This window comes from Lycium barbarum, chromosome 10, assembly GCF_019175385.1.
Source record: "Lycium barbarum isolate Lr01 chromosome 10, ASM1917538v2, whole genome shotgun sequence".
Lineage (NCBI taxonomy): Eukaryota > Viridiplantae > Streptophyta > Magnoliopsida > Solanales > Solanaceae > Lycium > Lycium barbarum.
In genome coordinates, this window is record NC_083346.1 from 76,595,378 (window position 1) to 76,609,770 (window position 14,393).

Here is a 14,393-nt window from a genome sequence, read left to right on the forward strand (position 1 = left end):
GGATGACATTTAGAGTTTTAGAAAAGTCGCCTAAACATCTTTTCAAAGTTAAACAGCTTAAATCTTTGCATAAAATAGAGCCTAATCCAATTTTTAGTTAAGTTTAAAACTAGGTTGATGTTTAAATAAGGGCAAAAATGATTTTAAAGTGGATTCAAGCGGTAAAGAGATTTGGGCCTTCCGCCCCTTTTTGTGAAAACTATTATCTTAAAGTAATTGGACTGTTTTTGGGCCTTTAAGCTCACTGATGGAACTGGACTGTTTACAGAAAATAATAAAATTTGAGAAGTAGGCTGAATATTGTCTAAAATGGTGGAATTTTTTTTTTTTTTTTTTGTAAAAGACGTTCTGAATAATTTGAGAAAATCTGGGTTTTGGTAAAGTTAAAGTCTTGGTCTTATTTGGGATAAAAAAGGACTGCTTTTATTTTGACATAAAAAGATTTGGATATTATTTGGAACAAAGATTTGTGAACCGAGGACAAAAAGAGACATTTGGGCCTAGAAGTCCAACACAAAATCCAGATCACTTGAACTTCTTAATTGGATACTTTTTTTATTTATTTTCTGGAAAAAAAGCTTCGGACCTGGAAGCCCAATACTGCACGGATTAATAAGAAGGATGTTTTGGACCAAATTGAGATATGATAGACTTTGGACTTGGAATATGGTTTGACCGTATGGGCTTTAAGAAAAATGATAAAACTTGGACTTAATAAGATCTTCCTTTGTTCTCATAGATATATAGGAGAATACTCCATATTTTCTTATGTAAAAATAAAAACCCGTAAGAACTAAACTCATCTTATTAGGACTAGAATAGTAGCGACTCTATTTGGGAGAAATCCCGGATATGTCCTAGTTCGGCAATAAAAGTTGAACACTCACGTGGATTTTTCAAACCCAAAAACCCCTTTTATACGAGGACTTTTTGCCGAATTCTTTTAAAATTAAGATATGAACAAGAATGACATTTTGTGGAAAGTTAAACACTTTCAAACAAATAAATACGGTTAAATCACACATTGAAGCTCGTTGGTCAACCGTATTCTACGGATCCTTAATACTAGGGTGCTTAAAACCTTCCCTAGGGGTCACTAGAACCTCTTACCTCGAACTCTGATTTAAAAGGATTTTCTCTTGTTTTGATAAACCCTTTTACTCGATTTTTCTAATTTCCATTATAAAATTAGGTGGAGACTCTAAAAATACTAGACAATTAGAGTACCAACAACCTCGTAGTAACTTTTATGCCTTACCCGCTTAAAAGCAAACCGTAACAATGTGAGTTCTGGTTGGTCAAAGTTTCCTTTTTAGGACATGTGGTGTCCCGAGATGGGATTCAAGTTGATCCAAAGAAAGTTGAAGCAGTTTGAGATTGACCTCAACCCAGTACTCCCACAGAGATACGCAACATCATGGGACTAGTTGGATATTAAAGAAGGTTTGTGGAGGGTTTCTCGGAGATAGCCGCTCATTGACACATTTAACTCAGAAATGTGTGGCATTCCATGTCACACCCTAATGCCCCTAGGGTGTGATGGGCACCCGGCCCCATATCCGGAGCCAAGCGAACCCACAGATTCTTATTACGCACATAATTTCTTCGGACTCTGAAAATCAAATAAAAGTAAAATACATATTAAGCTTTCGAAATCTTTCTTTTATTGTTCTCAAAACTTAACAAAATCTGTAATTATACAAAATTTATTACATAACACAGATCGACATATCGGCTGATGGAGCCGCTTACAGACTGACAACCAATACCCACGACGCTGTCTGCAAAGTCTCTAACATCAGTCATCAGAACATACATATACTCTGACACGGCAACGCTCCAAAAGCAAATGGAGCTCGCAAATCCTGCTGAAACATCTTCTGACAATTCTTCTATTCATCCGTAGGTACCTGCGTGGCATGAAACGCAGCCCCCGAAGAAAAAGGGTCAGTACGGAATATGTACTGAGTATGTAAGGCATAAGGTACAGAAAACGGAACCATAATCAAAACAAACAGTACAAAAGGTACGTACATCACCCAGAACGCCAAATACTTAATTTCCAAACGCGAATCATGTATCAGAAGAAGTACAGACCCAAAATACCAAAACACCAGAATATCAAGATGCTTGTTTCTTTTTCCAGACACAAAACATGGATGCCAATGTCATACGTAATATAATAATGCCGCGGAATGTACGGCCCAATCCCTACATATATATACATATATATCGCTGCGGAACGTGCAGCCCGATCCATATAACATATCACATGTGCAAATAACGTGTCCCGGCCCTCGAGTGAGGGACTCGGTGAATAGAATCATGTATGTCAACATCGTAATCATATATGCATAACGTGTCCCGGCCCTCGAACGAGGGACTCGGTAAATAAAATCATGTATGTCAACATCGTATATCGCATATGCATAACGTGTCCCGGCCCTCGTACGAGGGACTCGGTAAATAAAATCATGCATGTCACACCAAATATCATGTATGCATGTAACGTGTCCCGGCCCGCCAGTGAGGGACTCGGTGGATAACATGTCCCGGCCCTTCAGTAAGGGACTCGGTAGAGGGGATCCGGTTCGGATCTGGCGCCATCATCATAAAACGTGTCCCGGTCCTCTACTGGTGGGTCTCGGTGAACAATGCAATGGAATACGCACGAGAACATATCCTGGCCCGGGCTCAGTGAAATCCAAACTGAAGCTTGCACGAACAGATTAGTGCGAAACCATATGCACACAAATCAAGACTCAATAGATACGTACACTTACTGACATCTGAAGGCTCAGAACAAGTTTCAGGTCAATCCGACTTCGTATGAGAAAGTTACAAACGTTTGAAGTACAGAGCGTTCTATAAGCATTTTAGAGCAAATCTGAGATCTTTTCCGAAGGTTAGGGACATTATGACTCACTAAATTCTTTCAGAAACTAAACTCTTTATACTTATCTCGTTACTCAATCGTATAACAAACTGGATCATATCAGACATACTTATATCAGAAGTGAATCAGAATCATAGGCAGACTCGGAAACATATTAAATAGAACTTCAAAAACAAATCTCTTCCGAATATCATATGGATCAAATCAAATATAACCTTTAGAATCATATGTACATATCAAAATATATTAAAGACTCAATGGAATAGTTAAACGCACTATCATTTGAAAATCAAAATGTTAATCATACCAATTGTCTTTCGAATGCCATTCAGAAACATATCAAACAAAACTTTGAACATTTACGCATACAGACTCTTTAGGGACAAAACTCAGAATTCAAGAGTAGAATTTCCCCAAAGTGCATATCATATCATACATATGTGGCTCTAGGACATGCCAAAGAAAGAAAGGGTAAGCCTTACATACTTGTTCCACCTCCTATTGGCTATGCTTATGTGTCCGAGCTCGTAAGTCTACATTTAAGATGATTCACACTAATGTTAGCCTTTTCATCGTACATCTGTATCATATTTCAAATTATACAATTTTATATTCTGCCGAAAATCGGGCAGCACCTCCCCTGTTTATATGCCTAGCCCGAATTCTCAATTCAGCAACCAACAACAACAACAAGAACAATACCAACATCAATTATAATGTTTCCAACTCCAAAATATCTCATAAAACATCCCACACGCTGTTTTCCAACTTTTACAACTAATTAACTCACTATACAATCATTTAATCACGCTTTCTTCGTAAATAATCTCATATTAACACAAGTAGAAAGAGATTCATACCTTTCTCTCTTTAATATTGTTGTATCTTCCCTTTTTCACCTTATTTTTATGCCACAACGCACCGCCATACGATTTTGCAGCGAAAACTATACGCTATCCGGACTGGAATTGGAAAATTATACCTGGTTTGGGATAAAATTTGGTGGTGGAAAGTTGGGGAATTTTCTGGAATATTTGGGGTGTGTTTTGTGTGTTTTGGCTGAAAATGAGGGGGTCTCCCCCTTTTTATAATCGTTTCAGTTCGGCTGGAACCGACATTAAATCCCTTCTGCGCGTTCGCGCCCCCTTTGGGCGCGTGACTGCACCTTCGTTCAGTAATACGGTCATAACTCTTGATCCCGACATTGTGTGAGGGCCCACGACATATGGTTGGAAAGCTCTTTCAATTATATACAACTTTTATTTCTGGGAGGTTTCCTAAATTCCAAACTTATAATGCCGTTTTTTCCCCTCGAAGTCAGATCATCCGAAAATGTTTCCTTAAATCATCCTTTTGGAGGGCTTATGCCCATTTTTGGCTTAAGGGTCCTTCTTAGGACTTGCTCAACTTTCCATATACTATTCATATGTCTCTTCACACGTCTTTTATAAGACTCCAACATGTGGGTCCCACTTAGCTCGCAGCGGCAAGGGCTTTTCGTCAAATAACATATGAACTAATTCACACCATATGGTCTCCAAATGTCATATATATGTTATTATTACCTTCTTATAACACAACCTTCATTCCGAACTTGATTCTCAAATTTCTTGTTCAGCGCGTTCGTGCCACGTGGGGGCGCGTTCGCGCTGTATCGGCCCTTTGGCCTTCTGCGATTTCGCGCCACTCGCTGGCGCGTTCGCGCAGACCATTTTCCTGGCTTGCCCATCCAACTTGTAATGTCCATATCTCCTTACCTCGATGTCCGATTGATGAGCCGCTTGTTCCGTTGGAAACTAGACTTTCCGAACTTCACTTTAAACTTTTGTTTTACCCCAAAACTCTTAATATACTAAAACATATCGTTTCTTCCATTTAGACCAAAATTTTCGTGTCAGTCCTTGCCTAACTTTCTTTCCAAGCCTCGGAAGCTTAACCTCCTTAATCCTAGCGTAACTTTACTCTTCTTTTGGCCCATGCTAAGCCATCTACAGTTTGATAACGTAAAATTTTCCGGGGTATAACATTCCAGTGGTCAGAGGTCAGATAAATATGAAGAAAGTTTTCACAAATTAAAGACGGCATTGACTGCGGCTCCGATTTTGACCTTACTTACTGATGAGAGTGGTTTCACCATTTATTGTGATGTGTATGGAGTCAGGTTGGGTTATGTCTTGATGTAGAGTGGCAAAGTCGTAGCTTATGCGTCTCAAAAACTAAATAAACATGAGAAGAATTATCGGACTCATGACTTAGAATTGGCGGTAATTGTATTTGATCTCAAGATCTGGCATCACTATATTTATGGCGAGCCGTGTGAAATCTATACTGATCACAAGAGTCTGCAATATATATTCAAGCAAAGAGATCTAAATCTGAGGCAACGATGGTGGTTAGAATTACTTAAAGATTATGATCTTACTATCTTGTATCATCCTGGTAAGGCAAATGTGGTGCCAAACGCCTTGAGTAGAAAGTCAATGGGCAGCTTAGCCTGATTTATTGCTGAAAAACGACCTATGGCTAAGGATATTCAGGCATTAACCAACGGGGGAGTTCGGATTGATCATACAGTACAGGGTGGATTACTTGCATGGATGGTGGCACAATGGTCCCTAGTTGGAGATATCAAGGCTTTCCAATATGAAGATCCCTGTCTTGCTAGACTACGAGATCGAGTGCAAAATGGGGGCTTTAAGAATGCTCTGTTAAAGGCGTGTTACATCGACATGGTAGACTATGTATTCCTATGGTGGGTGATGTGAAGCAGCTAATTCTTGAAGAGGCTCATAGCTCGTGATACTCCATCCACCCGGTGCTATGAAGATATACCAAGACTTACGTGGATTGTACTGGTGGAAAGGTATGAAAGCTGATATTTTGAAACATGTGACTAGTTTCTTAAATTGTCAACAGGCTAACTATGAACATCAAAAACCCGATGGAGTAATGCAAAATTTAATTATCCCAGAGTGGAAGTGAGAGAGGATTACGATGGATTTAGTAGTTGGGTTGCCGAATACTTTCAAGAAACACGACTCAGTTTGGGTAATTGTGGATAGACTCACAAAATCCACCCATTTCATACCAATTCGAATTACTCATACAGCAACGCATATTTACCTCTATGAGATAGTAAGACTTCATGGTGTGCCTACTTCTATAATATCTGATCAAGGTGCACAATTTATTTCTGAGTTTTGAAATTCTTTTCAAAAGTCATTGGGTTCACAGGTCGAGTTGGGTACAGCTTTTCATCCACAAACTGGTGGAGTCTGAGCGGAATATTCAGATTTTGAAGGGCATGCATAGAGCTTGAGTGATTGATTTTGGTGGTCATTGGGACGAACAATTTCCTTTGCCAGAGTTTGCTTGTAATAATAGCTACCAATTGAGTATACAGAGGCGCCATTTGAAGCTCTATATGGTCGCAAGTGTCACTCACCAGTTAGATGGTTCGAACCAGGCGAAGCACAACTATTAGGTCCAGATTTAGTTCAGCAAGCCTTGAAAAAAGTTGCATTGATACGAGAACAGCTTAAGACAGCTCAGAGCAGAGAGAAGTCATACGCAAAAGTTGCATTAATAGGAGAATGGCTTAAGATAGCACAGAGTAGACCGAAGTCATACACAGATAATAAAGTTCGTAATATGGAGTTCATGAAGGGTGAAAAAGTCTTCTTAAAATTTTCACCTATGAAAGGAGTCATGAGATTCGGCCGAAGGGGTAAGCTAAGTCCTAGGTATGTTGGTGCTTACGAGATTTTGGATCAAATTGGGTTGGTGGCATATAGACTTGCTTTACCTCGGAGATTGTCTAGTGTTCATCTTGTGTTTCACGTGTCCATGCTTAAACAATATGTTTGTGATGATAGTCACAAGATTCAACTAGAGAATGTGGAGCTTGATGAGAATTTGACTTATGAGGAAGGTCTAATATCTATTCTTGATAGGAAAGTGAGACAGGTTGAAGAAGGTAGCTTTAATTAAAGTATTATGCTGCAATCATCCAATTGAGGAGGCTACTTGGGAGCCCGAGGCTGACATGCTAGATAAATATCCACACTTATTTGACCCTGCAGGTATGATTCTAGATCCGTTCGAGGACGAACGTCATTTTAAGTGAGGGAGAATATAATAACTCAGTTTTTAGATTAGCTAAAAGGGAATAAAAAGAAAAGAAAAATGAATTTTAAAAATTAAAAAAAATAGAAAAGGAGAATTAAGTGGGCCAAGCCCAAAAAGAAAAAGAAAAGAAATTAACTATTTAAGAAGTCTGATGGCTTATGACAAGCCGAACACAAAAACGCTGAATAAAAACAAACGAGTAAAAGAGAACCAAAAAACAGTAGAAGAAAATAAAAAGAAAAAAAGAAAAAGGGGAGAAAAATAGAGAGTTTCAACCCAAATAATCAAGGTAATGACTCTAATCTTTTATTTAAGTTCATTACATAATTATGGGTGAATTTTTATGGTGAAAACATGGGGATATTTTGAGGAATTGAGAAAGTTTAGCCCTAGGGTTCTTCAACCTAAATCATTTATTTGAAAGGGAATACATTGTTAGATTTTAGACTTCAATATATCGTTGAATCATCTCGTCAACAGCTTTTCGAAAACATATCTCCTGTCAGGTTTTGAACCCATTGGGCAAAGGGCGTTTTCGCCCTTTAAAATTTGACTATGACCGTTTAAGCCTCTAAAAATATAGAAGTGCGTAAGCCTAAGGGTTTTGACCATTCTAAATCTGTTTTTGTGTAGTTTGAGGTGATCCAGAGACTTGAGAACGCAGTTTTAGTTATTGGGAAAGGTGCTTGAATTGTGAATTTGAGGTAAGTGTGACTTTAAGCTTTGATGCTTGCTTTTCCAAACCTACTTCAAAAATATGTTTTGTCTGCCTGGTCTATGTGTTGGGACAAGCGTGTGCTTGGCAGAATCGGTGGTCTTCGACCAACCGCAGATATATTATTTTGAAAAGAATATTAAAACTGATTTTATGAGTGGTTGGTGGTATGGCGTGGTCTCGTACCATGGCGTTGGGGCATTGGATATCATTCCTTTGCTGTCGTGATATATTTACTAGGGGCTTACATACGTTGTCATAAAATGTTAGTAGCATACATATGTTGCCGAATATGTTAGGGCCCTTGTACTTGCTGTCGTAGTATACTTTTGGCGTAATATGTGCTACCGTTTATGACAAGTCCTGAGTGTAGACAGTGCTAAGATATATAGTGTTCGTATTGCCCATTTTTTTGGACCTTATTCAGTTTTATATTATAAAATATTTTGTGCATATTATTTATGTGCCCTTTTCATGTTTGTATTTTCTAACCCTTGTTCCAGGAGTACTCAAAGGGGCTGGTCAAGGAGCTTACTGGGTTATATTAATGTATAACTCACTCCTTACCTGCATGCTCATGCAGATACTGTTGCTGAGGGCGAGACTAGTGGCTGACGAGTTTGTTTGCGTAGATCCTGTTGCTGAGATGAGACTTCGCATTGTTCGTGGAGCTGTTGTTTCAACTCTATCTAGATTATAGCATTTATGGTCTTTCCTTGGGTTTGTATGCCCGACATTTAAACTCATGTTACTCTATAGATGCTCCATGGTCTTAGTGTGGGATTTGGGCTAGAGATTATTATTTAAAATTTGGATTTCGTAAATTGATTCATTATATTGGTTGGATTATTATTTCGGTTGGATTATTATTTCGTATTTAATGATTTTTTATGCACTTGGACTTGCACATATCTTCCCTCAATGCTTATATAAATGGTCGGGTTTATGGGGGTATTTTGGGGCGTCACAGTTTCTTTTGGAACAATTACATAGTTTGTAAAATTATCTTGCACAGAACTATTATTTTTCTCCATACGGTGCTCCAGCTGAATTTTTTCACTAGCGGACAACAACAACAACAACAACAAAACAACAACAACATACCCAGTATTATCGCACTAGCGGGCAATGGTTCAAAAACATTTTGAGTTGATAGAATTAAATCAGCAGACATCATGGACCAGTGAACGCGTTTTCCCACACTTAGTTTTATATTTCACCTAGTTCTATATTTCACCCTCCTTTTTAATAAAAGACCCTTCAAGGCTGCTATTAGGTTTTACATTAAGAAAAACCCTTGACACCAAGAAAATGAGGCTCTTCCAACACTATTCACATCTTCTCCATCAATCATCATCTCTCACGGATTTCTGCTACAGGCTGGGAAGGGGGATACTTCATGGAAGTTCGAATAGTTCCTCGTCATCGAGGTAGGTTACAGTTTACTTGAGTTATACTTTGATTAGTGATTCGTATATACGTATAGAATTGACGGGAGAAAGCATGATTAGGTCTTCGGGCACGGAGTTCGGATGGATATACTCATAATTTAATGGAAGTTGTATATATATATATATATATATATAGTAATTAGGATAACAGTGAGTGTATAAATGGATACTAAGTTCTAAGTTTTGTTGATTGTCTGTGTGTTGCGGATTTGGGAGAGATCACTTGTCGCTATTAAGGAAGGTTAACCCGTAGGTTAGCGTAATTATTCCAAGGTATATTTAGTTTCCGCAATAAATTGTTGAGTTATTTGCAATATTCATAAGGTTGTTCATTCTTGTCTATAAAGAGGGTTGCATTGGGTGAGTTGAAACTAAGGCATAATAGTGTTACGCTCGTCAAGGGAATATTCCTTGATATTGATTTTATTCATTAGCATCGTTGCATATATTCGCTTGTATTTGTTGAATACTGCCTGGAGTAGGAAGTCTAAGTAAATATCAGTTGTATTACTCGATTTTATGGCCAAGTTGGGTTGATTATGAGGTACTACTTGAAAATCGATTCATTGATAGTGATCTGACAGTAAATAATATATATATGAAAAGGCGCATTTGACAGAGGGTGAGGATGTGACCTAGATTTTGGGCACATTTGACAGGGGGTGAGGATGTGGCCTAAGTTAAAGGCTCGTGATCCGAGGTAAGATTCCGGAGCGAAGGTAAATGGACACCATGGGTCCCCTGCAGGTCATGACTATTGGGCAAAGACACCAATTAGCATGTATGTACAGTTTGTATATTGGGCCATTGCATTGCATTACATACCTTCATATCCTCATGCTGCCATTCCACTATATTTGCATTATGCATCTCCTATATTTGTATTGAACTATCTATGGAATTATGAACATGCATGAAGGTGTTGGAGTAAGAATGAATTATTGAATTTCAGGATTTCTGTGTCAAATCTAATGGATTTAGAGAGTCACAATGTTTGGTGAAAGTGTGTTGAGTACGTTTCCATGGACGCATCATACTCTAGCGAGTGAACCGAGTAGAAATCTCTAGGGCTAATAATCAGAGGATAGACGCTAATGGAATTGATGAGATAAAGGCTAATTATTTGGCCCTAAAAGAAATACGAAATAGGATTACACTTTGACTAGTCGGGTAGCTGGTGTTATCGTGGGAATAAGAGAACCGAAATAACCAAGAATTAGAGAGATGAGTTCGTACCGGTGTAGTTGTATAAAATGAGAGTCTTGAGGGTGTACGTTGACTTATATGCTTATCTTGTTGATTTTATATTGTGTTGCGTGAACTAATCTTAGTCGACCTATGATGCTTACCAGTACGTGTGGTGTACTGACACTACTCTTGCTACATTCTTTTTGGGTGTAGAAGTGTTGCGGGTTATTGCTTGAAGTTTCTCTTAGTGGATTTCTGGACATCTTCCTACAGCCTTGCTCATCTCATTCCAGGCAGAGGTTGTGTCGTTTATTTTGGTTTTATTCTCGTGTAATAGGAGCTCTTGTACCTGTCTAGACTAGATCTCGGGAACTTTCAGTTTTCTTGTATTGATAACAGAGTCCTTATGAATATTTATTTTTAAATTGTGATAATTAATTATATTACTAGTATTAGAAATGTGTTTGAATATTGGGTTAGTTGGTAAGGGTTTGCCTACTAGGTAATAATACGGTAGGTGCCTGCACGGCTCGTAATTTGAGTCGTGATAGCAACTACCTTGGTGCTTACAATTAGCGGTGGGCGTTCGGGCCGTCGGATTGGATATGAAAAATTGGTTTGGATTTTCGATTTTCGGATTAAAGAAATTACAATCCAATTCCAATCCAAATAAGCTCGAACTGGATTGGATTTTTTAAGTTCAGTTTTGGATTAATCAGTTTGGATATTTCGAATATTCGGATTTGACTTTTGAGTTTTAAGACAAGCTTATTTGTAACTAAATTCACGTGTCCCAGTTATCAATTTACATGTCGTAGCATAATGTGAAACCAAATTAGAACTAGAAACCAAAGTGCATCTTCCTCTACTTCAACACAAGAATATTTTCCAAGTTTGAGTTTCACGGAGGAAAATCTAGATCTTAATTACTCTGTAATAGTAAAAACGGTTAGGGTCATAGCTCGTAGGGTATTAATCTATTAGACCTTTCGAAATCAAGTTTATTAGTATTATTGGCCTATTGGACACAGATGATATGTGTAGGTTGAATATAAGGTATAAAAATTTTGGATTTTCGGATATCCAATATCCATATAACTAAATCCAATCTCCAATCCGAAACCCATAAATTTTAAAAATAAAATCCGCAATCCAATCCATAATCCAAAAATTCAAAATGTTCGAATTTCGCGTTGGCCCAAACTATGCCCACCCCTACTTACAATAGTTGCAATACAAAGGCAAATTATCATATACAATCTCCTGAAAACCTCGACAACTTTACAAGATTTTCCATCCACGAACTACAGCCTTATATGATTTGGAAGCTTATCCATTAGATCAAGTATAACCTTGACCCTAGCTGTGCTAGGTCTTGACTTGATTTGAGTCGCTTTATCAATAGATATTGGGAAACGAACTACCGACACTATGGACAATATTGTCACACCTCGTACCTATAAACTAGGTTACGTTCATGATTTGAGACTTAGAAGACTAGATGAGAAGTGTGGGAAATAAATTTGTCTCAGTGCAGCAAAGTCCCATTTTTACGACCAGTTCTACGGACCATATATTATTATACGGCCCGTATAACCAGTCCGTGTTACGCAAGAGGGAAAAATCTAGTTTCTGCCAAGTTGTGAAATGCTTCTATACGGATCGTATTTTAGTTCGTGAAACTCATTTGGGAAATTCCAGTTTCTAAAATTTTAATCATTGTCAAATACGGCCAAGTTATATGAACCGTATAACTTTATACGGACCGTATAAATTCCCGACGCAGTTAATTATAAATACGTTATGTTCAGTTCTTTTCCCCTTTTCACATTCTCCAAGCCCTAGAACGAAGTTTTTCTTCTCCCAACAATCCAAAACACCAAGGTAAGGATATTCCAATCATTCCAAGTAAATTATAACATATATTCGTGTAATATAATGAGGAAAACATTGTTCCTAACTTAGGGTTCTCAAGAAAACCCACCTCAAGGCTGAAGTTTTAATCTTTTGAAATTCTACTACAAGTTTTGGAGCATTACTAGGTATGTAGGGCTTCTATCTACGTGTGGGAACATCTTTGTTCTTCCCTATGCCATGTTCCTCGATGATTATACAAGAGTTCACAAAAACTAGGGTTTTAGCCATGTTTATGATAACCCTAAGTTCATGTACCATGATATACCATGTTTATATGACTACTTCATTATTGTGTTCTTAATATTCCCTTTTGGTTATTGAGAATCTGCCCGTAATCTATGAAAAAACCATCTCTTGAAATTCATGGGTTCTTACGTGCAAGTTATCAATTACCATGTTTATTTTCATGAAACACTCTACATGGTTACACGTTTTCATGCAAGTATTTTATGTAACTACATTCATGTATCATGCAAGTCACGTTTTATGAAAAAACCATAGGCCCATATTCTACCTATATTATGTTCATGTTTTTGGGAGTTGCACAGATTACCGAGAAGGCTTTAATAGCCTAAAACGACATTAGCCACCATAGGATAAGGATCGCTCCACCCATGTTTAGGACGATTCCTTCATGCTTTATTGATTGGATCCTTTCATGCTATGTTTATATCTTATACCCCTGGCAAGGTATGAGAGCTCTGCTGGTCGGGTCAGGTACCAGACTCCACGTACCCACGTGGTGATTCATGTTGTCGGTTATATTTATGTGCTCCCCAACTAAAATGTTTTTTTAACTCACGAATATATATATATATATATATATATATATATATATATATATATATATATATATATATATATATATATATATTCATGTTCATGACCAGGTTTCAGTTTCAGCTCTCATCATGTTATTCCATTTCATTCAGTTACTTTACATACCAGTACATTCAATGTGATGACATCCCCTTTTATTTCCCGAGGGCCTGCATTTCACGATACAGGTACGGATTTACAGGACGACTCATCTGCTCAGTAGGATCATCCACGTATCAGCTTTTGGTGAGCCCCATCTTCTTCGAGGTTTAGTCATTCATCTATGTCCTATTAGTTATGCATTGAAGGTATGCTAGGGGCCTTGTCCCAGCAGTTACGTTTAGCAGACTCATGTTCATGTTAGAGGTTTCATAGACTAGTCAGTTATGTTATGTCAGATATTCGGAGTCGTCTATCCATTTTGGCTCGCTATTATTATGTTTATGCAAACTATTCCGCATTATGATATTATGACATTTTCAGACTTATGATTTATGGTCCCGCGCTTTACTTAAATTATACCTGTTCCTCGGTTATTCCACACGAGTTCATGCCCATGTTGAGTCAGCAAGCCATGTGGTTGGCTCGGTCACATACAGTCAGGCATCGAGTGTCGTGTTACGCCCAGGCCATAGTTCGAGGCATGACAAAATATAGACTACTTTGCAAACAAATCAGGAGGCAAATCAGGTAAAGAAATCCATACCACTGCCTTAGTTGTCTCCTCCTTAGAATTATATCCAATGGACCATGGAAATACCATATATTGATGGTCTTGGCCATTGTAGAGAACATAGTTAACTAAGCGAGATAAAGCTAGTAAAAAATCTTCATATTGATCAAACATCAACAAGATTTTTCATGGAGCAAGTAAACCAATTAAGCAATTGCCCTTGGTACCAAGATGTCTTAACAGAAGTGATCTTAATTCCTTCAACTCTGGCGCACCATATGATAATTTAAATACGACTGCTTGATGCAATTCTTCTTCGATCACAAAGTCTTACCTTTCCTCCATTGAAAACGTGATAGTAGGTTCTCCATGAACTGTTTCTATTGGTTTTAGTATAGTTTTTGTGTTAACTTGGGCAGGTTGTTTAGGATTTAGGAGAGTTGCATAAGAAGTGGATGTATCGGGGGTTGCATTTGTCTCTCCCACAACCAAAGGCTGGGGAGAGGGCGTTGCAACCATGCTGCTCTAAGGTTTCTCCATCACCTAGGAGAAGAGAGGAGAGAGCCGGTGCACTGTGGTTTTTTTTAACCAAAGACCTTTCACTCT